This window comes from Mustela erminea, chromosome 6 (genome assembly GCF_009829155.1).
Source record: "Mustela erminea isolate mMusErm1 chromosome 6, mMusErm1.Pri, whole genome shotgun sequence".
NCBI classification, from domain to species: Eukaryota; Metazoa; Chordata; class Mammalia; order Carnivora; family Mustelidae; genus Mustela; species Mustela erminea.
In genome coordinates, this window is record NC_045619.1 from 91,242,257 (window position 1) to 91,269,740 (window position 27,484).

The 27,484-nt window shown below is 39.0% G+C and overlaps 1 pseudogene; it reads right to left on the minus strand.

Moving 5' to 3' along the window:
• Positions 1-11,169: 11,169 nt before the first annotated feature.
• On the minus strand, positions 11,170-12,107 carry LOC116592516 (annotated as a pseudogene).
• Positions 12,108-27,484: the final 15,377 nt, after the last annotated feature.

Below are 27,484 nucleotides of genomic sequence, written 5' to 3' on the forward strand. Positions count from 1 at the left end.
TTACATCTCTATAAGTTACAGATAACTAGGAGGAAGTATTCCTAGTCTGGAAGAGCAAACATCAGAGAGAACCAGCAATGTTTAAAGTAAGACAAAACATTAAGAGATACAACATTATAATTTTTTAGTTCATTTAGTCCCGTGTTACCAAATCTGGTGAATGCGGCTTTAGTCAGTTTTGGAAATTTTTACCCATTTCAAGTTTTAGGATTTTCAAGTATATCAAATATCTGTATTTGTCCTGAAAGTCCTTTATAGGAATCTCCTTGAAGATAAAACTTATTTTACAAGAGAATTAAAACAATTATAAATGACAAAAACTCAGAATGGATATGGTTAAAGCTAAAGAGACACGGGAGTTTACAATTTAGCTGCAAGGAAATCAGGTTATTTTTGTGATACATAACATTTCCATAATTACAGTATCAAGCGATGATCTCTCAAAACATTAAAACTTTAGGAAGTGCATAGAATCTCTAGAATAATTATAGTATTTTCCCAAATGTAATCCAAGGTTTATCATTGGTTCAGTAGTATTTCACGAGCAATTTCACATACCAAGGAAAAGCCTGAGTCAAAGCGATTTACAATTTAAATCTTGTCAACATTTGCTAAGATCTTAGAAAGTTTTGAAGCACATGCTTAAATATAATTAGGGATGTTAAATACCTGATAAAACAAAGCATAGAAACTGGTTTTTCTGGGCAGGCAAAGAGAAAATCACTTACATTTTCATAACAGGAGATCAATTAATCTAAGAAAACTTTGTCCTTTGAACAGAGAATTTCAGTCTTGTACTAATGTAATGTACCTTTAAAACCCATTCATTTTAATCTATCTTAGCCCGTCCTGACTATCTACAACTTTCCTTTGCATTCAGGTTTTGTTTCAAGCCATTTCCTTTTAAACAATCATCTCATTTAGGATAAAATTACCTTCAACAAAATGTATTCCCATTCCTTAAATTCTTTTTACATATTTCCTATTTTCCTATATACAGAGTTTTCCTTATTTCCATTAGTCTCAGTTATATTAAGCAGAACTTTGTATTCTTAGAAACACCTTTAGTTATTAACTAATTGTGAACTGTTACAACAGAATTCTTCAGGTGGCAAATTTATGAATCAGTTAAGTGGCAAACAAGTTTACCAACAAATTTAAATACTCTTAGTTTCTTTGCAGTAAGAAGTCAAAAGCACACACCTACAGCCAGTAATTAACTACTTAGCATTTATTCCTGTTTGGTTAAGACCTAGATGTTCATAATTCAATTCCATTTGTCATCCAAGCAAAACTTTAAAGCTTTCAGATTATCAGATTATCAAAGACTTTGAAAGCTACTTCAGCAATTACCCATTAGAACTTTGAGACAGACAATTAATCATCAGTTTAGTCATTTTTTTGCTAACAAATTTTAATAAATAACATGAGCTTATTTGACCTTCAGTAAACTTTGAAGTTTTACATTTATTGTTGATAATATAAAAGACAGGTCTTATTTTAATTAAACCAACAAACTTAACTTAGTTCCAACACTGATTTACGTTCCACCTGGACCCACTCCACTTTGAATGTTTACCTGAGACATGGTTGGGAAGATCTGGAGTTGGGGGGGTGTTAGGTCCAGGGGATGCTCTTCTTGCTCCTTGACAGTGAAGAGAGAAGGAGCTGTGGTGCATGATCTAGAGGCCAGTCATGCAGGCTGCACACACGTTGGTACAGAAACACGTAAGGGGGAAGCAGAAGAAACAAAGTGCTGCCAGGAGGCAGAGAAAGGATTCCCAGTTTTGGAGCTCCTAAGCCCCAACAGAGGAGCAGATGCCATGCTTTCCCATTAGCCAGGGGGGAGGGGTTAGGCAGTCTAAGTCAGGCCAGAGAACACAGGGAAACCTCCCCGAAACAAAGAGTTTCGGCAGCTGCTTGGGAATATTCCCTATAGTCTCTGTCCCGAGTCAGACCAACCCCAGTTGGCTCCAGTTATAGCCATCAACACAGGAAGTGAGTGAGGGAGAAGCTCCCACATCTATTAGGAGAATCAGAGAGAAATAAAGCCAGAGTCCCCTTTGCTAGGGATGGCCCAGCAACCTGGGTTTAATAGAAGAAGGCTTGTTTACATAATTATTATCCAATATGTCAGGAGGAAATTTACTAGCTGACTCATTGAATCTGGTTTTAGCTCTTAATACCTATCTTTTATATTCCCTCCCGATATGTACGATGTCGCAGACAAGGGGAGGGGGACCTTTCAGGTGCTGTCCTGTTCGTGTCCCTCACGGGAACTTAGGAGGGTCTTAGCTAAGGTCTATCCGTATAAACCCCGGACCAGGCTACTCCATGGAGTAGATGACCATTGTGCCGTATGACGCTCCGCGAGACTCAGGGTCCAGCCCACTCAGACTCCGTAGCCAAAGGCGGTGGAGCCACATAAACATTCATACAGTCAGGCATTCCTCAGATTCAAACGGATCAGACATTTTTCCCTAAACAGAATGTTACCTTCATAACTGATACAAAGAACATATAGACACTTAGGATGTCGACAGGACAGCCTGGACACAAGAGACAAAAATATAAATTGCTGTGCGGGTTCGGTTCAGAAACCGAGACTACGGGTTACGGTCAGGAGGAACGCGAGATCCTCTCTGACCGACAGGTGGCCCAAGATAATGGACCTCTTCGGACACCCCGAGGCGTCCCCCGGGGTGTTACAGATCCCCGAGGCGTCCCTCGGGGTGGCAGGGGAGAAGTCGTGTTCGTCAACTCCTTCTCAATCCTGCCCCTACTACAGATCAACAACGTTGTTGTACAGTCGTGGCGCAAGAACACAAAAACAAGAACATAACATACAATCAGAGAGACAGAGACACAGATGACAGAGACACGGATACTGGCCAGCTTACCTCCCGGTGGGGACCGGCTTGGGCACCTCTTGGGTGGGACTTCAAGAGATCTCGGTGGGACCTCCAAATGAAAGACCCTGGAGCCACACCCAAGAATCAAACAGCACGCCTCCACTGGATGCAAATTGCAAGAGGTTTATTGGTTACACAGGCGCCTGCGGACGCATCACCCTTTGTGGGCTGAGCGCGCCGGGCTAAGTTGGGGAGCAGATTATATAGGGCAAGGTTGGGGTGGCAGGAAGCGAGTTTACAGAAGCAGATGCTTGGTTACAGGGATCTGATTGGTTAACTTAAATCAAGCATTGTCAGGCACTGGGTTTAAGGCAAGGACACAACGGTTTGTGCTGGTGGGCCTTGGCTCAGCACTCTGGAAAGTCCCAGGTACACTCTATTCCTCATTTGTCTTTTCTCTTGACAGACCGGGTGATCACAGACAATAGACATCCTGGTATGTGTTGCCATCCGGCTATGGGGACAATCAAGCCTTCAGCAAGGGGAGAGGGGGTGCTGTGGGGACATCAGGTTGCTAAAACAAGCCTTTACCAAGGAGGAAGGGGGTCTTTCAATTGCAACTGCCCCTCAGAATAATGTATTACTTAAAATATAACCCCCAGGAAATTTTACTAGTTACCAAGCACATTTAGATACAGCCTTAAGAAAAACAGATACTGCAATAAGCCTCTGGGGGAGAGGACGATATACGGCCTTGAAGCTGAGCAGCTGAGGATGCCCAGCTCAACCAGGGTGGGACACCGCCTGCTTCATTTTTCCATTATCTCCCCTTTCCCCCCACCCCGGAGAGCACCTGTGGCTAGTTATCTTAAAGGATAAGTCCTTTTAATGTGCTTGTTCAACTATAAACTTTATACTACTTGTACAGACATATTTTGCCCTCCTTCTTGTTTAGCTACAAGACATATAACTAACGTTTGACCTTTATAGGCTCTTCTGTGGGCTATTGTTTCTAACTAATAAAAGCAAGACTGAGGAGTTGCTCAGGGCAGCAGTCTTTTCGACTGATCCCCTGCTCCCATTCTCTTGCAACTGACATTTTTGTGCCTAATTCTTCTCCTGTTCGCTGACTGGAAGCGGCAAAGGATACTCATTTTACTCAATAAGTTTAATTTATTAATATTATAATTTATCTGATATCCAAATTTCACAAATATGGTGAATGGGAACTTCTTTTAATTGGATTCTAAACTTTTAATATATATGTCTTCTTCATATTTTGAGGAGTTCTTTACACCAAGATGATTTTAGCTTTCGCATACTTTCCTTGATCATCCCAAAATAAAACTGTCATTCTCCAGGGATCCAGGGTTCCCTTTAGTTAGTGTTATTTAAAAATCAATGTGGACATTAGTTGTGTTGGTTAGTGTGCTATTGCTTATTATCCCTCAGAAGACTCTGTGTGGGTGTGTGTGTTATGCATTCATACTGATACCTCCAATTCTGATACACACTATACAGGTTACTTAAGAAAAAACTTCTTGTAACTTGTTTCCCCTACAGTGAGAAGCCTTGGTATCCTTTTCTTCAATGCCACAGTTGAATAAGCCTAGAATACACAAAGAAATTACAAAACTAATAATCCATAACACTATAAAAAGTAAACCAGACTATGGATTCTGAAAAACAATCTGAGGGGATTGAAGTGGCCGGGGTGTGGGAGGTTGGGGTACCAGGTGGTGGGTATTATAGAGGGCACAGATTGCATGGAGCACTGGGTGTGGTGAAAAAATAATGCATACTGTTTTTCTGAAAATAAATAAATTAAAAAAAAAGTAAACCAGACATCCAGAACTCAATTTTTTCTTAACCTTTAATTAAAATTTATGATTGCTGAACAAATTTTAAATATCTAATTTGATGAGTTTTGACAAACATAAGCCATATTCTTTTTTTAAAAGATTTTATTTATTTATTTGACACAGAGAGAGAGAGAGAGAGATCACAACTAAGCAGAGCAGCCAACAGAGAGAGAGGGGGAGGCATACTCCCTGCTAAGCAGAGAGCCCAATATGGGGCTCGATCCCAGGACCCCGAGATCATGACCTGAGCCGAAGGCAGAGGCCCAACCCACTGAGCCACCCAGGCGCCCCAAGTCATATTCTTATTAACTGTCAAGATCAATCAATTATCAATTATGGTTTCTACTTTGAGTTATAGATTAGTTTTGGTGTGATTTCATTAAAATTAATCAATATTTTCAAGACTATTGATTAGAGAAGTGTATGGTAAATATAGGTATAGACAAGATTAAATACCACTGACACATATGGAAGATAGTCTTGAGCTAACAACTTAATCACCTCTCTGGTATAAACCAACAGGCATAATGGCATAACATTAGGAGAATTATAGAGTTGTGGCATCTATGTGTTTTAAGAACTGACACTTGGAGTAACCCTAGTTTTAGAGAAAATAAAACATAACTCTATCTTTCAAGAAGTCATTTGTTGGAGGGGATGTTGAGAAAGGGGAACCCTCTTCCACTGTTGGTGGGAATGCAAGTTGGTGCAGCCTCTTTGGAGATCAGTGTGGAGATTCCTCAAGAAATTAAAAATAGAACTTCCCTATGACCCTGCAATTGCACTCCTGGGTATTTACCCCAAAGATACAGATGTAGTGAAAAGAAGGGCCATCTATACCCCAATGCTTTTAGCAGCAATGGCCACAGTCGCCAAGCTGTGGAAAGAACCAAGACGCCCTTTGACCATTCGCTTACACCGTACACAAATATAAACTCAAAATGGATAAAAGACCTCAACGTGAGACAGGAATCCATCAGAATCCTAGAGGAGAACATAGGCAGTAATCTCTTCGATATCTGCCACAGCAACTTCTTTCAAGATATGTCTCCAAAGGCAAAGGAAACAAAAGCAAAAATGAACTTTTGGGACTTCATCAAAATAAAAAGCTTCTGCACAGCCAAGGAAACAGTAAGAAAACAAAAGAGGCAACCCACGGAATGGGAGAAGATATTTGCAAATAACAGTACAGACAGAAGGTTGATATCCAGGATCTATAAAGAACTCCTCAAACTCAACACACACAAAACAGACAATCATATCAAAAAATGGGCAGAAGATATGAACAGACACTTCTCCAATAAAGACATACAAATGGCTATCAGACACATGAAAAAATGTTCATCATCACTAGCCATCAGGGAGATTCAAATTAAAAACACATTGAGATATCACCTTACACCAGTTAGAATGGCCAAAATTAGCAAGACAGGAAACAACATGTGTTGGAGAGGATGTGGAGAAAGGGGAACCCTCTTCCACTGTTGGTGGGAATGCAAGTTGGTACAGCCTCTTTGGAGAACAGTGTGGAGATTCCTCAAGAAATTAAAAATAGAACTTCCCTATGACCCTGCCATTGTACTCCTGGGTATTTACCCCAAAGATACAGATGTAGTGAAAAGAAGGGCCATCTGTACCCCAATGTTTATAGCAGCAATAGCCAATGTTTATAGCAGCAATAGCCACGGTCGCCAAACTGTGGAAAGAACCAAGATGCTCTTCAACGGATGAATGGATAAGGAAGATGTGGTCCATATACACTGTGGAGTACTATGCCTCCATCAGAAATAACGAATACCCAACTTTTGTAGCAACATGGATGGGACTGGAAGAGATTATGCTGAGTGAAATAAGTCAAGCAGAGAGAGTCAATTATCATATGGTTTCACTTATTTGTGGAGCATAACAAATAGCATGGAGGACATGGGGAGTTAGAGAGGAGAAGGGAGTTGGGGGAAATTAGAAGGGGAGGTGAACCATGAGAGACTATGGGCTCTGAAAAACAATCTGAGGGTTTTGAAGGGGCGGGGGGTAGGAGGTCGGGGTAGCAGGGGGTGGGTATTATAGAGGACACGGATTGCATGGAGCACTGGGTGTGGTGCAAAAGTAATGAATACTGTTATGCTGAAAATAAAAAATAAATTATTTTTTTAAATGATATAATAACAAAAAAAAGGGAAAAGAAGTCATTTGAATTAGGAAAAGCTGATATTTGATATCATTTACCATAGAAAACTGGTACAGAAGTAAATGCTAATAACCTATATTCCAGGAATTAAATTCATAATAAATTCCCATTTATTCAATATATTCATTGACATGTTGAAGAGATTAAGCTTGTGGTTTCGATTTTAATTTCCCTGATGATATTGCATGGAGCACTTGGTGTGATGCGTAAACAATGAATCTTGGAACACTGAAAAAATAAATTTAAATATTAAAAAAGGAGATCAACCTTGTTTTATCTTACTGAAAATGATTGTGTGAGAAATAAACTAAAATGTACTAAGTCATATTTCATTTTCTACTGCAATTTTAAAAATTTACCCACCATATGATCCCAAAACCAGACAAGGATACCAACAAAAAAGAGAACACAAAAAAAAAAAAGAACTACAGACCAATATCCTTGATGAACACAGGTGTGAAAATTCTTGCCAAAATACTAGCCAATGGGATTCAACAGTACATTAAAAGGATTATTCACCACGACCAAGTGGGATTTATTCTAGGGCTGCAAGGTTAGTTCAACATCCACAAATCAACCAATGTGATACAACAAATTAATAAAAGAAAGAACAAAAGCCATATGATACTCTCAATAGATGCTTAAAAAGCATTTGACAAAGTACAGCATCCCTTCCTGATCAAAACTCTTCAAAGGGTAGGGGTAGAGGGCACATACCTCAATATTATCAAAGCCATCTATGAAAAACCCACAGCAGATATCATTCTCAATGGAGAAAAATTGAAATCTTTTCCGCTAAGGTCAGGAACACAGCAGGGATGTCCATTATCACCACTGCTATTCAACATAGTACTAGAAGTCCTAGCCTCAGCAATCAGACAACAAAAGGAAATTAAAGGCATCCAAATCAGCAAAAAAGAAGTCAAACTATCACTCCTCGCAGATGATATGATACTGTATGTGGAAAACCCAAAAGACTCCACTCCAAAACTGCTAGAACTTGTACAGGAATTCAGTAAAGTGTCAGGATATATAATCAATGCACAGAAATCAGTTGCATTTCTCTACACCAACAGCAAGACAGAAGAAAGAGAAATTAAGGAGTCAATCCCATTTACAATTGCACCCAAAACTATAAGATACCTAGGAATAAACCTAACCAAAGAGGCACAGAATCTATACTCAGAAAATGATAAAATACTCATGAAAGAAATTGAGGAAGACACAAAGACATGGAAAAATGTTCCATGCCCCTGGATTGGAAGAATAAATATTATGAAAATGTCTATGCTACCTAAAGCAATCTACACATTTAATGCAATTCCTATCAAAACACCATCCATTTTTTTTCAAATAAATGAAACAAATAATCCTAAAATCAAAAATCTGGAAACACTCTATCAGGGAGAGATCTGTTTCAGCCAAAGTTCAAAAATCAGTCAGGCAGAGAAAGACAATTATCATATGGTTTCACTGACTTGTGGGATAATAAGGAATAGTACAGAGAGCCATAGGGAAAGGGAGGGAAAACTGAATGGGAAAAAATAAGAGAGGAAGACAAGCCATGAGAGACTCTGGATTCCTGCAAAAAACTGAGGGTTACAGAAGGGTGAGGGAAGGGGAGCAGAGGGGATATCGGGGTGATGGGTATTAAGGGGGACACATGTGGTGATGACCACTGGGTGTTATATGCAAACAATGAGTCATTGAACGCTGTATCAAAAACTAAAGATGTACTCTATGGTGGCTAATTGAATATAATAAAAACAAAGAATTTAGACAAAAAAAAATTATATGGAACCAGAAAAGACCTCAAATAGCCAAAGGAATATTGAAAAAGGAAGCCAAAGTTGGTGGCATCACAATTCCGGACTTCAAGATCTATTGCAAAGATGTTATAATCAAGACAGCATGGTACTGGCACAAAAACAGACAAATAGATCAGTGGAACAGAATAGAGAGCCCAGAAATAGACCCTCAACTCTATGGTCAACTAATTTTCGACAAAGCAGGAAAGAATGTCCAATGGAAAAAAGACAGCCTCTTCAATAAATGGTGTTGGGACAATTGGACAGCCACATGCAGAAAAATGAAATTGGACCATTTCCTTACACCACACACGAAAATAAACTAAAAATGGATAAAGGACCTCAATGTGAGAAAGGAACCCATCAAAATCCTTAAGGAGAACACAGGCAGCAACCTCTTTGACCTCAGCCGCAGCAACATCTTCCTAGGAACATCGCCAAAGGCAAGGGAAGCAAGGGCAAAAATGAACTATTGGGATTTCATCAAGATCAAAAGCTTTTGCACAGCAAAGGAAACAGTTAACAAAAGCAAAAGACAACTGACAGAATGGGAGAAGATATTTGCAAACGACATATCAGATAAAGGACTAGTGTCCAAAATCTATAAAGAACTTAGCTTACTCAACACCCAAAGGACAAATAATCTAATCAAGAAATGGGCAGAAGACATGAACAGACATTTCTGCAAAGGAGGCATCCATATGGTCAACAAACACATGAAAAAGTGCTCCACATCACTCAGCATCAGGGAAATACAAATCAAAACCACAATGAGATATCACCTCACACCAGTCAGAGTGGCTAAAATTAACAAGTCAGGAAATGACAGATGCTGGCGAGGATGCGGAGAAAGGGGAACCCTCCTACACTGTTGGTGGGAATGCAAGCTGGTGCAGCCACTCTGGAAAACAGCATGGAGGTTCTTCAAAATTTTGAAAATAGAACTACCCTATGACCCAGCAATTGCACTACTGGGTATTTACCCTAAAGATACAAACATAGTGATCCGAAAGGGCACTTGCACCTGAATGTTTATAGCAGCAATGTCTACAATAGCCAAACTATGGAAAGAACCTAGATGTCCATCAACAGATGAATGGATAAAGAAGAGGTGGTATATATACACAATGGAATACTATGCAGCCATCAAAAGAAATGAAATCTTGCCATTTGCAACAACATGGATGGAACTAGAGCGTATCATGCTTAGGGAAATAAGTCAAGCGGAGAAAGACAACTATCATATGATCTCCCTGATATGAGGAAGTGGTGATACAACATGGGGGGTTTAGGGAGTAGGAGAAGAATAAATGAAACAAGATGGGATTGGGAGGGAGACAAACCATAAGTGACTCTTAATCTCACAAAACAAACTGAGGGTTGCTGGGGGGAGGGGGTTTGGGAGAGGAGGGTGGGGTTGTGGACACTGGGGAGGATATGTGCTATGGTCAGGGCTGTGAAGTGTGTAAACCTGGCGATTCACAGACCTGTACCCCACGGGATAAAAATATATTATATGATTATAAATAATTAAAAATTAAAAATTAAAAAAAAAGAAAAAAAGAAATGAAATCTTGCCATTTGCGACGACGTGGATGGAACTAGAGGGTATCATGCTTAGCAAAATAAGTCTAGTGGAGAAAGACAACTATCATATGATCTCCCTGATATGAGGAAGTGGAGATGCATATTGGGGGTTAAGGGGGTAAGAGAAGAATGAATGAAACAAGATGGGATTGGGAGGGAGATAAACCATAAGTGACTCTTAATCTCACAAAACAAACTGAGGGTTGCTGGGGGGAGGGGGTTTGGGAGAGGAGGGTGGGGTTATGGACACTGGGGAGGATATGTGCTATGGTGAGTGCTGTGAAGTGTGTAAACCTGGCAACTCACAGACCTGTACCCCTGGGGATAAAAATACATTATATGTTTATAAAAAAAAATGTTTTACCCACCATAAATACTAAAATAAAAGGTGACTGGATGACTCAGTCAGTTATGTGTCCACATCTTGATTTCAGCTCAGGTCATGATGTCAGGGTCATGAGATCCAGACTGGTCATGGGCTCTGTGCTCAGCGGGGAGTCTCCTGGAGATTCTCTGTCCCTCTTTCTCTCCTCTATCCCCTTTTCACTCTCTCTCTCTCTCAAATAAGTAAACAAAATCTTAAAAAATAATAATAAAATAAAATGACACAAATGAAATGTATGATTCATTTCAAAAAAAGGTATGATTTCTTAATACGTTGACAATTGACATTACAAAAAAAATTGCAAAATATTTCTTCACATTGCAAAAAGTTAAAGTCGGAACGGATAAAGTGGAAAGAGTATCTAAGCTCAGGTAAACTAAAGAAATCAAAATAATTAAATTTTAAAGATCAATACTAAACTAGAAGAGTCAAGATATTTTTATTCTTTTTTTTAATGTTTTTATGTTACTTATTTCAACAGGAAGTATTATTTATCCGAAGCAGAAAATATCTTACTAAACACATCTCTGAAGGCTTGTTTAACTTGCTGGTTTCTCAGAGTATAAATGAATGGATTCAATATAGGAGCAACTGAAGTATTGAGCACCGCTATTCCTTTGCTTGAAGCGACTCTTTGATTTGCAGATGGCTTTATGTACATGAATATACAACTACCATAAGTGATGGATACAACAATCATGTGAGAAGAGCAGGTTAAAAAGGTTTTTTTCTTTTGCCGAACCCAAGGCAATTTTAGAATTGTCTTGATGATATAAGAGTAAGAAAGGATTACTAATAACAATGTGAAAATGATGATCATCACAGCTAAGAAAAAAGCAATCAGTTCTAGTAAATGTGTGTCTGAGCAAGAAAGTTGCAGGACAGGAGAAATGTCACAAATGAAATGATCAATGATATTTGAGGCACAGAAATCCAGGTTAAGAGCAAAAATCAGTGGAGGGAAAACGACCAGGAATCCAGTTGCCCAGGAACTGAGTACATTCTGATGACAAATTCTGTTGCTCATGATAGATGCATAATGCAAAGTTTGCAGATGGAAACATAGCGGTCATAGGACATAGCTTCCAGAAGGAAAAATTCTATAACACCCAAGAATATGTAAAAAAAACAACTGAGATATACAGCCATTATAGGAAATGGCCTTTTCTCTGGTTACAATGGTGATTAGGAACCTGGGGATGCAAACACTTGTGAAAGAAATTTCCAGGAAAGAGAAATTATGGGGGAAAAAATACATTGGGGTCTTGAGATGAGAATCCAGTAGAGTAAGGCAATGATAGTTAAGTTTCCCATTATACCCAGCATGTAATTTAGAAATAGAAATAAGAAAATTACGATCTGTAACAGAGAATTATCTGTCAGTCCCAGAAGGATAAACTCTATCTGTTTTGTATGATTCTTCATTTCTCTTTTGTGATTTTAAACAAATCCTAGAAATAAAAGGTACAATGATAAGAAACTATATGGTAGCTTTATATCCAGGAAATAATATATAAAGAGATCCATATTCAAATATATGCCCACTTATAAGGAAATACTCTATCAGGTTGAAGACATGATCTGGAACCATGCAACAGACAGTATTTTTAAAAAGCACAATAAGAGTCTGCTCAGTTTTGAAAACTGACCTGCAAAATCCACAATAGTTTACTTTTTCACCATTACTTACAAACTACCAGCTCAACTGTAACTAATTCCAAATTTTTTCTTTCTTAATTAAATTTAGATAAAATCTTGGTTCCGGATTCAAAAGTAATTCATTCATTTTAATTATTAATTTCATCAAAATAGAATATGCCAGTATAATGAATTAAGACCCAGAGTTAAATTCTGAAATTTTAGGTTTCATATTAATGTGGTATTTGTTTAGAGCCCACTATAGCCTCTTGCAACTTCTATATGAACTACCGATGAAGAAAAAAAAAGAGACAAAAGAAAAAGAGTGTAAGAATGTAATACTACAGCAAAATAAATACCAGTTGAATCTAGAAAGAAAATGAAATGATATGAAGCATATATAACCACATTTATTTGGATCTGAGCAAGAAGAACATATTAATGGCTACTGAGGAAAAAGACAATCTGCTTTCAGACTGAAGTTTCGATAAGTATTTTATTGTTTAAGAATAAATAAAGAGGGGGGACAAGATGGCGGGAAAGTAGGAGGAGGCACCTTTTCAACCTGTACCCTAAAGTGAGCTGATTACCTACCAAAGAACTCCATTCACCCATGAAATCAGCCTGAGATCAGAATTACACACATCTGGATCTCTACAGGGGCAGAAGACACCAGTGGGCAGGTAAAGCGGAGTGGGAATGGTGGACTGATATCGGAAGATAAACAAAAGGGGGAGGGAGCCACCAGAGGCGACCGGTTGGTAAGTAATACCTGCAATATGAGCGACAGTGCCCTGCGTCTGGGGACCAGCATTAACTTGGAGACTGGTTGAAAGCTCTCCTAAAGAGCAAAGGATCGAGGTGGGGAAATTGTGGGAATCGGGGCAGCTAGGGACAGGGGCTTAAGTCCCCAGTCCCAGGACAGCCTCCCTAGCACTAAGCCAGAGAGATTGCGGCAGAGAAACCAGGTCTTGGTCCCTAAGCCACCAGCGCGCCCAAGAACGCGTGGGGTCCAGCTCCTGTGAGGGGATGGGAGCCACGCCAGATGGCAGAACACGCGAGGCCTGCTATATATAGAGCCTGAGATGTGCGCGCCCCTCATTCTCCCCTGAGAGAGGTACAGAGGCCCAGCCGGCACCCTTTGATATGCGCCATTGTTTCAGAGCCTAAGACTCATGCCCCAAACTCTCCCCGCAGAAAGGTGTGCAAAGGCGCAGCCTGGTGCTTTAGGACCTGCGCCCTGTTCTCAGAGCCTGAGACCTGCGCGCGACCCACAGCCTCCCCTGAAAGAGGTGCATGCACCGGGCACACTTAGACCCAGAAAGACCAGACACTCCCAGCCCAGGCCAGCGGGAAAATCTCAGTGTGCTATTGCTGCTTGGAACCTCTCTCACGGTCTGGAGCTGCCCAGACAGCCACCACTGCTGTGGCTTTGAAAAGAGTCTGCGTCCGCAGAGACCACAACTCAGAATTTGCTCTGCCAGCAGCCAAAGGGGAACTTATTTGGGCTCTGAAGCTAGACTGAGGCTTCTCTCTGAGAGGGAAGTCAGGGTGCAGTTTGTTTTCCTCTAAAATTACAAAAGCCATCAAAAGCGGTCAAGGTGAGAGAAATAAAAAGTGAACAAACATAAAAACTGCCAGAGAACAAAAGCCTGAAGAAAACCAGTTTCCTCAGAGCCCACCCCCTAGCGGGGGCAGGTAGGACTCAACTCAGGAAACTTCATTGACTGCAAACCCACGTGGCAGGCCACTCCCCCAGAAAACAAACCAAAGAAAAGAAAAAAGAGGAAAAAAATAAAGGACTACAAGAGAACAACCACTACTTCATAGGAAAACTTTTACTGTTCACTGACTCCCACTATTCTGGTTTATTTATTTATTTTTTTATACACATAGATAATTCTTTTTAACGTAAATAACCATCAAGCGAGCTGTCCAGTACATCAAATTCCATAATAACCTTCTAACCTGAACTTTTTGATACATACACCTATGTTTTTCTTTGCATTTCTATTTTTTTAATTTCTTTTTTTTTATTTTAGTTTAGTTTAGTCGAGTTTATTCCTTTTTATTTTTATTTTCTAATATTCATATAGAGTTAAACTTCAAGTTAATGCCCTTCCCCAATCAATACTACCCCTATAGGTAAACCAATTTTTAATCTCCCTTTATCTTAGGAGAGTCGAGTCATTTAACAAAGATATCAAGATACATCCAGGAAGAGTCAAAACAAACTTCCTTACCCACGCTGAGAATTTATAACCACTCTCCTATCTTTTTCTTCCACCAGTGTTTCTGTGTTTTTGTGTTTGTCCTGATAGTATATAAATCTTACACTTGGGGTTCTTTTTGATGAGGTTCTTCCTTTATTTGCATATATATTTTTCTCTCTTGTCATATACTAATATCAGTCTTTTTGTTTTTCTATTTATGTTTGTCTACTTCATAAATCTTACCTTGGGGCCCATCTGGGCTGAACCTTCTCTTTCATCTTCCCTTTCTTTCCTGTCTCTCTCTCTCTCTCTTTTTTCTTTTCTTTTCCTTTTTCTTTCTTTCTTTTTTTTTTTTTTTTTTTTTTTTTTTTTTGGTCTCCCATTTGGGTGGGGAATCCTGATTGCTCAGAGGTGTTCCAGGGTGCACCTTGACTGCACCATGGTCGATACATCCAGCTACATCTGTTCAGTCATCTTCCACCAAAATGACTAGGAGGAGGAATGCCCAACAGAAGAAAAATACAGAGGATGGACCTTCTGCAACAGAGCTAATGGCTATCAACATAGACAATATGTCGAAAAGAGAATTCAGGTTAACAATTATCCAGGCAATATCTAGGTTGGAGAAAGCCATGGATGACCAAACGGAATTGATGAGGGCCAAACTGAAAATGACCAGAGATCATGTTTTCAATGTTAGGGAAGAGCTGAAAGCTACCAGGGATGAGCTTCACAGTGCTCTCAATGAGTTTCAATCTAATCTAAATTCTCTCAAAGCTAGGGTAACTGAGACAGAAGATAGAATTAGTGATCTGGAGGACAAACAGATAGAGAGAAAGGATCAGGAGGAAGCCTGGAACAAACAGCTAGAAACAACAAAAACAGAATCAGGGAAATAAATGATGCCATGAAGTGTTCCAACGTCAGAATTATTAGAATCCCTGAAGGGGAAGAGAAAGAAAGAAGTGTAGAACATATAGTGGAACAAGTCCTTCATGAAAATTTTCCCAATCTCACGAATGGAACTAGCGTTCATGTACTAGAGACTGAACGGTCTCCACCCAAGATTATACATTCCAAAAAAAATCACGACACCTGATAGTCAAATTGAGGAATCATAATTGTAGGTATAATCTCTTGGAAGCCGTTAAGACAAAGAGGCTCCTTACTTACAGAGGAAAGCCCAACAGAATAACGTCAGACCTGTCCACAGAGACCTGGCAAGCCAGAAAGGGCTGGCAAGATATATTCAGGGCACTAAATGAGAAGAACGTGCAGCTGAGAATACTTTATCCAGCAAGACTGACATTCAAAATGGATGGAGAGATAAAGAGTTTTCAAGATCGGCAAGGCTTAAAAGACTACGCAAACACCAAGCCAACACTACAGGAAATATTAAGGGGGGTTCTATAAAAGAGGAAAAATCCTAAGAATAGCATTGAACAGAAATATAGAGACAATCTACAGAAAGAAAGACTTCAAGGGTCACACATTGTCAATAAAAACGTATCTATCAATCATCACTCTCAATGTGAATGGCCTAAATGCGCCCATAAAATGGCACAGGGTTGCAGATTGGATAAAACGACAGGACCCATCCATATGTTGTCTACAAGAGACCCATTTTGAACGTAAAGATACACCCAGACTGAAAGTGAAGGAATGGAGAAGCATCTTTCATGCCAATGGGCCTCAAAAGAAGGCCGGGGTAGTGATTCTCATATCACATAAATTATATTTTAAACTAAAGATTGTAGTCGGAGATACAGAAGGACACTACATCATTCGTAAAGGGACTATGCACCAAGATGATCTAACAATTGTAAATATCTATCCCTCCAATATGGGAGCAGCCAATTACTTAAGAAAACTGTTAATCAAGATAAAGAGTCATATTGATATGAATACACTAATCATAGGAGATCTTAACACGCCTCACTCAGAAATAGACAGATCATCTAAGCAGAAAATCAATAAAGAAACAAGAGCATTGAATGACACATTGGACCAGATGGACCTCATGGATATATACAGAACATTCCACCCTAAAACAACAGAATACTCATTCTTCTCAAGTGCACATGGAACCTTCTCAAGAATAGACCACATACTGGGTCACAAATCAGGACTCAACTGATACCAAAAGACTGAGATTATTCCCTGCATATTCTCAGATCACAATGCTTTGAAACTGGAGCTCAATCACAAGGAGAAGTTCAAAAGGAACTCAAACACCTGGAAGCTAAAGACCACCTTGCTTAAGAATGCTTGGATCAGGGGGACAAGATGGCGGGGAAGTAGGAGGAGGCACTTTTCAGCCTGTACCCAAACTGAGCTGATTACCTACCAAAGAACTCCATTCACCCATGAAATCAGCCTGAGATCAGAATTATACACGTCTGGATCTCTACAGGGGCAGAAGACGCCAGTGGGCAGGTAAAGTGGAGTGGGAAAGGTGGACTGATATTGGAAGATAAACAAAAGGGGGAGGGAGCCACCAGAGGCGACGGTTGGAAAGTAATACCCCAATACGATCGAGAGTGCCCTGCATCTGGGGACCAGCATTAACTTGGAGACTGCTTGAAAGCACTCCAAAAGAGCAAAGGACTGCAGGGGGAAATTGTGGGAATCGGGGCGGCTAGGGACAGGGGCTTAAGTCCCTGGTGCCAGGACAGCCTCCCCTGGTGCTGAGGCAGAGAGAGTACGGTGGAGAAACCAGGTCTTGGTCCCTAAGCCACCAGCATGCCAGAGAATGCATGGGTTCTGGCTCCTATGAGGGGATGGGAGCCATGCCGGTGGGCAGAACGGGCGAGCCCTGCTGCAAAGCCTGAGATACGCGTGCACGTCTCTCATGCTCCCCTGAGAGAGTTACAAAGGCCCGGCCAGCGCTCTTTGACCCGCGCCATTGTTTCAGAGCCTAAGCCGCGTGCCCCAAACTCTCCCCTGACAGAGGTGTGCAAAAGCCCAGCCTCGTGCTTTCGGACCTGCGCCCCGTTCTCAGTGCCTAAGACACGCACGCGACCCATAGCCACCCCTGAAAGAGATGCGTGCAAGCCGGGCACTCGTAGACCCAGCAAGACCAGGCACTCCCAGCCCGGGCCAGCGGGAAAAACCTCAGTGTGCGATTGCTGCTTGGAACCTCTCTGACGGTTGGGAGCTCCCAGACAGCCGCCACTGCCTTGGCTTTGGGTACAAGCAAAAGATCTGCGTCCCCAGGGTCTGCAACTTGGAACCTGCTCTGCCAGTGGCCAAGGGGGAACTTATTTAGGCTCTGCACCCAGACTGAGGCTTCTCTCTGAGAGGAAGATCAGGGTGCGGTTTGTTTTCCTCTAAAACTACAAAAACCATCAAAGGCGGTCAAGGTGAGAGGAAAAAAAAAAGTGAACAAACATAAAAACCGCCAGAGAACAAAAGCCTGAAAAAAACCAGTTTCCTCAGAGCCCACCCCTTGAGAGGGGGGCGGGAGGACTTAACTCAGGAAACATCATTGACTGACAACCCACATGGCAGGCCCCTCCCCCAGAAAACAAACCAAGAAAGGAAAAAAAAAAAAGAGAGAGAGAAAAAAAAAAGGACTGCAAGTGAATAACCACTACTTCATAGGAGAATTTTTGTTTTTCGCTCGTTCCCACTATTCTGATTCTTTTTTTTTTTTTTTACACATGGGTAATTTTTTTGGCCTGTTTGCCATCACGGCGGGCTGTACAGTGCATCAAGTTCCATGATACCCTTCTAACCTGAACTTTTTGATACATACACCTATGTTTCTCTTTTGCATTTCTATTTTTGAATTCCTTCTTTTTTTCAAATTTTAGTTTTGTTTAGACTAGTTTATTCCTTTTTATTTTTATTTTCTAATATTCATATAGAGTTAAACTTCAAAGTAATCCCCTTTCCCCAATCAATACTACCCCTATAGGTAAACCAATATTTAATCCCCTTTATCTTAGGAAAGTTGAGTCCTTTAACAAAGATATCAAGATACATCCAGGAAGAATCAAAACAACTTTCCTCACACACGCTGAGAATTTATAACCACTCGCCCATCTTTTTCTTCCACCAGTATTTCTGTATTTTTGTGTTTGTCATGATAGCATATAAATCTTACACTTGGGGTTCTTTTTGATGAGGTTCTTCCTTTATTTGCATGTATATATTTTTTCTCTTGTCGTGTACTTGTATCAGTCTTTTTGTTTGTCTCTTTTTGTTTGTCTACTTCATAAATCTTACCTTGGGGCCCATCTGGGCTGAACCTTCTCTTTCATCTTCCCTTTCTTTCCTGTCTCTCTTTTTTTTTTTCTTTTCTTTTTCTTTTTTGTTTTTCTTTTCTTTGGTCTCTCGTTTGGGTGGGGAATCCTGATTGCTCAGAAATGTTCCAGGGTGCACCTTGACTGCACCACGTTTAATACATCCAGCTACATCTGTTCAGTCATCTTCCACCAAAATGACTAGGAGGAGGAATGCCCAACAGAAGAAAAATACAGAGGATGGACCTTCTGCAACAGAGCTAATGGCTATCAACATAGACAATATATCGGAAAGAGAATTCAGGTTAACAATTATCCAGGCAATAGCTAGGTTGGAGAAAGCCATGGATGACCAAACGGAATTGATGAGGGCCGGACTGAAAGTGACCAGACAGGATGTTCACAATGTCAGGGTGGAGCTTAAAGCTACCAGGGAGGAGGTTCACAATGCTCTCAATGAGTTCTAATCTAATCTAAACTCTCTCAAAGCTAGGGTAACTGAGACAGAAGATAGAATTAGTGATCCGGAGGACAAACAGATAGAGAGAAAGGATCAGGAGGAAGCCTGGAACAAACAGCTAGAAACAACAAAAACAGAATCAGGGAAATAAATGATGCCATGAAGTGTTCCAACGTCAGAATTATTGGAATCCCTGAAGGGGAAGAGAAAGAAAGAAGTGTAGAACATATAGTGGAACAAGTCCTTCATGAAAATTTTCCCAATCTCACGAATGGAACTAGCGTTCATGTACTAGAGACTGAACGGTCTCCACCCAAGATTATACATTCCAAAAAAACATCATGACACCTGATAGTCAAATTGAGGAATCATAATTGTAGGTATAATCTCTTGAAAGCCGCCAGGGCAAAAAGGCTCCTTACTTACAGAGGAAAGCCCATCAGAATAATGTCAGACCTGTCCACAGAGACCTGGCAAGCCAGAAAGGGCTGGGAAGATATATTCAGGGCACTAAATGAGAAGAACGTGCAGCCAAGAATACTTTATCCAGCAAGACTGACATTCAAAATGGATGGAGAGATAAAGAGTTTCCAAGATCGGCAAGGCTTAAAAGACTATGCAACCACCAAGCCGACACTGCAGGAAATATTAAGGGGGAGTTCTCTAAAAGAGGAAAAATCTTAAGAATAACATTGAACAGAAATATAGAGACAATCTACAGAAAGAAAGACTTCAAAGGTAACTCGATGTCAATAAAAACGTATCTATCAATCATCACTCTCAATGTGAATGGACTAAATGTGCCCATAAAACGGCACAGGGTTGCAGATTAGATAAAACAACAGGACCTATCCATATGTTCTCTACAAGAGACCCATTTTGAACGTAAAGATACACCCAGACTGAAAGTGAAGGTATGGAGAAGCATCTTTCATGCAAGTGGGCCCCAAGAGAAGGCTGGGGTAATGATTCTCATATCAGATAAGTTAGGCTTTAAACTAAAGACTGTAGTATGAGATACAGAAGGACACTACATCATTCGTAAAGGGACTATGCACCAAGATGATCTAACAATTATAAATATCTATGCTCCCAATATGGGAGCAGCCAATTACTTAAGAAAACTGTTAATCAAGATAAAGAGTCATATTGATATGAATACACTAATCGTAGGAGATCTTAACATGCCTCCATCAGAAATAGACAGATCATCTAAGCAGAAAATCAATAAACAAACAAGAGCATTGATTGACACATTGGACCAGATGGACATCATAGATATATACAGAATATTCCACCCTAAAACAACAGAATACTCATTCTTCTCAAGTGCACACAGAACATTCTCCAGAATAGACCACATATGGGTCACAAATCAGGACTCAACCGATACCAAAAGACTGAGATTATTCCCTGCATATTCTCAGATCACAATGCTTTGAAACTGGAGCTCAATCACAAGGAAAAGTTCAAATGGTACTCAAACACCTGGAAGCTAAAGACCACCTTGCTTAAGAATGCTTGGATCAACCAGGAGATCAAAGAAGAACTTAAACAATTCATGGAAACCAATAAGAATGAAGAAACTTCGGTCCAAAATCTACAGTAAAGGCGGTCCTAAGGGGGAAATACATAGCCATCCAAGCCTCCCTCAAAAAAATTGAAAAATCCAGAATACACCAGCAGTCTCTACACCTTAAAGAGCTGGAGAATCAACAACAAATCAAACCAACTCCACACATAAGAAGGGAAATCATCAAGATTAGAACTGAGATCAATGAGGTAGAAACCAGAAATACAGTAGAATGTATCAATGAAACTAGAAGCTGGTTTTTTGAAATAATCAATAAGATCAATAAACCATTGGCCACACTAATCCAAAAGAAAAGAGAGAAAGCCCAAATTCCTAAAATTATGAATGAAAAGGGAGGGATCACAACTAACACCAAGGAAGTAGAAATAATCATCAGAAGTTATTATCAACAGTCATATGCCAATAAGCTAAGCAACCTAGATGAAATGGATGCATTCCTGGAAAACTATAAACTATCAAAATTGAACCAGGAAGAAATCGACAACATGAAAAGACCAATATCTAGAAACAAGATTGAAGCAGTGATCAAAAACCTCCCAAAAAACAAGAGCCCAGGACCTGGTGGATTCCCTGGGGAATTCTACCAAACTTTCAAAGAAGAAATAACACCTATTCTCCTGATGCTGTTTCAAAAAATTGAAGCAGAAGGAAAACTTCCAGACTGTTTCTATGAAGCCAGCATTACCCTGATCCCCAAACCACGCAAAGAACCTACCAAAAAGGAGAATTTCAGACCAATATCACTGATGAATCTGGATGCTAAGATTCTCAACAAGATCCTAGCAAACAGGATCCAACAGCACATTAAAAAGATAATCCACCATGACCAGGTGGGATTCATCCCTGGGCTACAAGAATGGTTTAACAGTCGCAAATCAATCAATATGATAGAACAAATTAATAAGAGAAGAGAGAAGAAACACATGGTCCTCTCAATTGATGCAGAAAAAGCATTTGACAAAATCCAGCATCCATTCCTGACTAAAACGCTTCAAAGTATAGGGATAGAGGGAACATTCCTAAACCTCATCAAATCTATCTATGAAAGACCCACAGCAAATATCATCCTCAATGGGAAAAAGCTTGCAGCCTTCCCATTGAGATCAGGAACCAGACAAGGATGCCCACTTTCACCACTCTTTTTCAACATAGTATTAGAAGTCCTAGCAACAGCAATCAGACAACAAAGAGAAATAAAAGGTATCCAAATTGGCAATGAAGAAGTCAAACTCTCTCTATTCGCAGATGACATGATTCTTTATATGGAAAACCCAAAAGACTCCACCCCCAAACTACTAGAACTCATACAGCAATTCAGCAATGTGGCAGGATACAAAGTCAATGTGCAGAAATCAGTGGCTTTCTTATACACTAACAATGAAAATACAGAAAAGGAAATTAGAGAATTGATTCAATTTACTATAGCACCAAGAACCATAAGATACCTGGGAATCAACCTAACCAAAGAGGTAAAGGATCTGTACTTGAGGAACTACAGAACAGTCATGAAAGAAATTGAAGAAGACACAAATAGATGGAAGACCATTCCATGCTCTTGGATCGGTAGCATAAACATTGTTAAAATGTCTATATTGCCTAGAGCAATATATACATTTATTGCCATTCCGATCAAAATTCCACCAGTATTCTTCAAAGAGCTGGAGCAAATAATCCAGAAATTTGTAAGGAATCAGAAGAGACCCTGAATCGCTAAGGAAATGTTGAAAAACAAAAATAAAGCTGGGGGCATCAAGTTACCTGATTTCAAACTTTATTACAAAGCTGTGATCACCAAGACAGCATGGTACTGGCATTAAAACAGACACACAGACCAGTGGAACAGAGTAGAGAGCCCAGCTATGGACCCTCAACTCTATGGTCAAATAATCTTCGACAAAACAGGAAAAAATATACAGTGGAAAAAAGACAGTCTCTTCAATAAATGGTGCTAGGAAAACTGGACAGCTATATGTAGAAGAATGAAACTCGACCATTCTCTTACACCGTACACAAAGATAAACTCAAAATGGATAAAAGACCTCAATGTGAGACAGGAATCCATCAGAATCCTAGAGGAGAACATAGGCAGTAATATCTTCGATATCAGCCACAGCAACTTCTTTCAAGATATGTCTCCAAAGGCAAAGGAAACAAAAGCGAAAATAAACTTTTGGGACTTCATCAAAATCAAAAGCTTCTGCACAGCAAAGGAAAAAGTCAACAAAACAAAGAGGCAACCCATAGAATGGGAGAAGATATTTGCAAAGGACAGTACAGACAAAAGGCTGATACCCAGGATCTTTAATAAACTCCTCAAACTCAACACACACGAAACAGGCAAACATATCAAAAAAAATGGTCAGAAGATATGAACAAACACTTCTCCAATCAAGACATACAAATGACTATCAGACGCATGGAAAAATGTTCATCATCATTAGCCCTCAGGGAGATTCAAATTAAGACCACATTGAGATATCACCTTACACCAGTTAGAATGGCCAAAATTAAGAAAACAGGAAACAACATGTGTTGAAGAGGATGTGGAGAAAGGGGAACCCTCTTCCACTGTTGGTGGGAATGCAAGTTGGTACAGCCTCTTTGGAGAACACTGTGGAGATTCCTCAAGAAATTAAAAATAGAAATTTTCTATGACCCTGCAATTGCACTCCTGGGTATTTACCCCAAAGATACAGATGTAGTGAAAAGAAGGGCCATCTGTACCCCAATGTTTATAGCAGCAATGGCCACATTCGCCAAACTGTGGAAAGAACTAAGATGCCCTTCAATGGACGAATGGATAAGGAAGATGTGATCCATATACACTATGGAGTATTATGCCTCCCTCAGAAAGGATGAATACCCAACTTTTGTAGCAACATGGACAGGACTGGAAGAGATGATGCTGAGTGAAATAAGTCAAGCAGAGAGAGTCAATTATCATATGGCTTCACTTATTTGTGGAGCATAACAAATAGCATGGAGGACATGGGGAGTTAGAGAGGAGAAGGGAGTTTTGGGAAATTGGAAGGGGAGGTGAACCATGAGAGACTATGGACTCTGAAAAACAATCTGAGGATTTGAAGGGGTGGGGGTTGGGAGGTCGTGGTACCAGGTGGTGGGTATTATAGAGGGCACAGGTTGCATGGAGCTCTGGGTGTGGTGCAAAAATAATGAATACTGTTATGCTGAAAATAAAAAATAAATTTAAAAAATTTATTTATAAAAAAAGGATAATGAAAGGCAAGCATACTCACTAGAAAATAATAATTTTGTAAGCAAAAAGATTAATATAAAATAATCTCATGTTAATTCAAACCAAAGAGATAAAGTATGAATATTTTCATAATGTAATTTGTCTGCACTGTTACCTATATCTGAATACTGGTAGTATCTATGGCTTGGGTAATAAAGATTTCTCATAAATTCCTTTGTTTAATACTCTATAATTTATAAAATGTGTGTCCAACTAATCCTACCTCACAAGCATTCATGAAGATTATCATAGCTGAGATGATTAGATTGAAACCTGGGAAATATAAATTAGTTTCCAATTATCTAAAAGGAATTAAGTCATCTCCACAGGAAATCTAAGGGGAGGATGTCCCTAAGGGGAAATAAGAAGGAGGAAAATACATTCCAAAGAACCTACAAATCACCAGTTGACCTTGTCTTTGTTCTTTCATTAAATATAAGCTTATTGTTTCAAGCATGATGATAAACAATTGTTAGAGTTGTCACATTAAAAACTGCCCATTTCATGATAATCATGTAGACAGGTGCCCCATGAGATATATTCTAAAGAACAAAGGGATGAATAATCTTTATCTTTAGTTTGTTATTGACAGTCGTGCTGATAGTCATTCTGATTTCATTTTATACAAATTTTAGTACTGGGTAAATTAGTAAATATTTTGATGTTGACAACTAGGAATCTATAGAGAAAAAGAGAGGGAGGAGACTCAAATACAAATGAGAAAATAATTCAGAGTGGTGGATTAGAATTAGAGGCAGCAATATCAACTAATGATTTCTTTTTTTGTTGTTTTTTTAAATTTATTTTTTATTTTCAGCATAACAGTATTCATTATTTTTGCACCACACCCAGTGCTTCATGCCATCTGTGCCCTCTATAATACCCACCACCTGGTACCCCGACCTCCCAACCCCCGGCCCTTCAAAACCCTCATGAGAGATTATGGACTCTGATCAACTAATGATTTCTTAATGATTTTTTTCCTATCTTTGTCCTTTGAAAGATCCTAGAAAGCTTTTGACAGCATTACCATGCCTAAAACCAAGGGGAATATTCCAAAATAACAGAGGAGCTAAAATTTTCTACTTATCCCTCCTTATTTTTCTGACTTCTGCATACTGGTTTGGTCCAAGGTTCAGTCTATGGATCTGTTCTCTCTTCTTTCTGTTTATTCCCGAAGTCCTCATATTCAGTCTCATCTTTTAAAACTCCATCTATTTGCTGGAATTTAACCACATCTCACTATTTCCATGATTACTTTTCTGCTTAAAATCACCCTTATTTTTATTTTGACTTTTTACTATTTTAGTAGGCAAACATGTTGAGATTAAATGCCTACTATATGAGAAACTAGAACATCAGTCCATGTAATTCTGGGAGAGGGGGTCAAATTTTCAACTTTACTTAATAGACTTTAACATTTTGATAAAAATTAGCATTTTATGTAATAGGTGCAAACATATCACTGCAGGTTTTTCTGCCCAGATTGTATATTTCTCAGTCCCAAAAATGGCATTTAAAACAACTGTCTAATCATTTGGAGGAAAACTCTATACACTCATACCTTATACCAACTATAATCCAACAGTATAGATACTAATATGAGTAAGTTATGAAGTTATTGGAAGAAAATACAAAATATATGACAAGATCAGAATAAGCAAATCAGAAATAAGCAAAATCAGAATAAGCAAACCCTCTCAAGAAATGGCAACAGATTCAGAAATAATAAGACAAAACAATTATATTTTACCACATAGTAACCAAATTTTCTGCATACCACCACCCTAAATTATATTAAATATCAAACAACAAATCTTAAATAGGATTTGTAATATGTATGACTTGCACAGACTTAACATCCTGAATATATGTGAATATTTTAGAAAAGGATAAGGAATCACTTTTATTCAAAAATAATGAAAGGAGAGTAATAGTATGTTCATAAATAAAGCATAAATTGCCAATAAACATACGAAAAATTACTGTATATCATTAGCAATAAAAATGTGAATTGAAGTGAACAAAAGAACAAAATATTATTTGGATCATCATATTGGCAAAGATAATACATTGATAATGCATCTTGCATTATTAATGCATCTTCTAATCTCCAAGGACGCTATCCCAATTCCCACATGCATCAGCTAGCTTTTGTTTTGTTTTATTTTTCTATATTAGTTACATTTTACACCCTTGAGTGTCTTTAAAGTAGGGTCACCAATGACACTTTTCCTTTTAACTTAGTTCATCTTACCTATATAATAAGTTGGATATGTAAAGCATCCTCATCCTATCTTGATGAAACTTTAAGAAACCCTCCCCTGCTAAAATTGTTTGGTCAAACCATCAACAATTCAAAAATCAAAGAGAATTTCTAGTTCTCCTTTGCCATTTACTCCTTTCCTTCTCTAAGCCAATCAGGTTATGCAGAAATGGTTCCTTTTTCAATTTAGACAGATATCATAATTCATGATAAATGTTAGCCCTAGAGATATACAAATTTATATAGCTTGTGTATGCATTTCCACTGCTACTTTTAGTAAAAGTGAGAAAGTGAGGCTACATTATATCTATGTCACTCCTGATAGTTCTTATTTAACTGTGAGTTCTACTAAGGATCTGTGTGGATAAAAACTGGAGCATGAACGAGACACCAAAGTATAAGTATGTTCATATTTCTCAAATCAATTATTTTCTTTCATGAAATTTGGAAAAATAATTAAAATATTTCTTGTCACTTTCCTAAGTGTGTGTATCATCTATCTATCCACCTATCTTTTATCTATCTCTCTACATTTATATACGAGCATGTTTATATATGCGTGTATACTTTTAAAATTCTAGATAGTTCATAAGGATATGAGAAATTAACTTCATTTCTAGAATCCCATTTCTTTTCCAAGAATATTAATCATGGAATCAAATGAAGAAGTTTCTAAGCTTGCTTTATGAATTCGTTACATATGTGAGCAATAAAATGGTTAGACTTGATAGGCATATAATGCAGTTATCTATTGGCCTAATAGCCAACATATGTGCACACACACTCACACATGTAATCTAAATTGTACAAGTACATCTTTTCACTTAATAAATCTTGGTTGACATTTCACCTAAGAAAACCTTTTTTTTAAAACAAATACTTTTTACTGTCTAGTTATATTAAACAAAAATTAGTAAGTTACAACTGCAATATAATTTATTTGTCACAATGTTTCTGAAACATGTTAATGAAGAAAGTAATTAGAAGGACGAAAGGTTGCTTTGCATTCTGAGATAATGCCCAAGATCAGCAGGAACTTTTGTTGGAGGTTACAATAGGGAATGAAAGGAAGATGACTGTAAGAAGAAAGGAGGGTGGGCTCCAGGTAACAGTTCCATGTTTCTCATG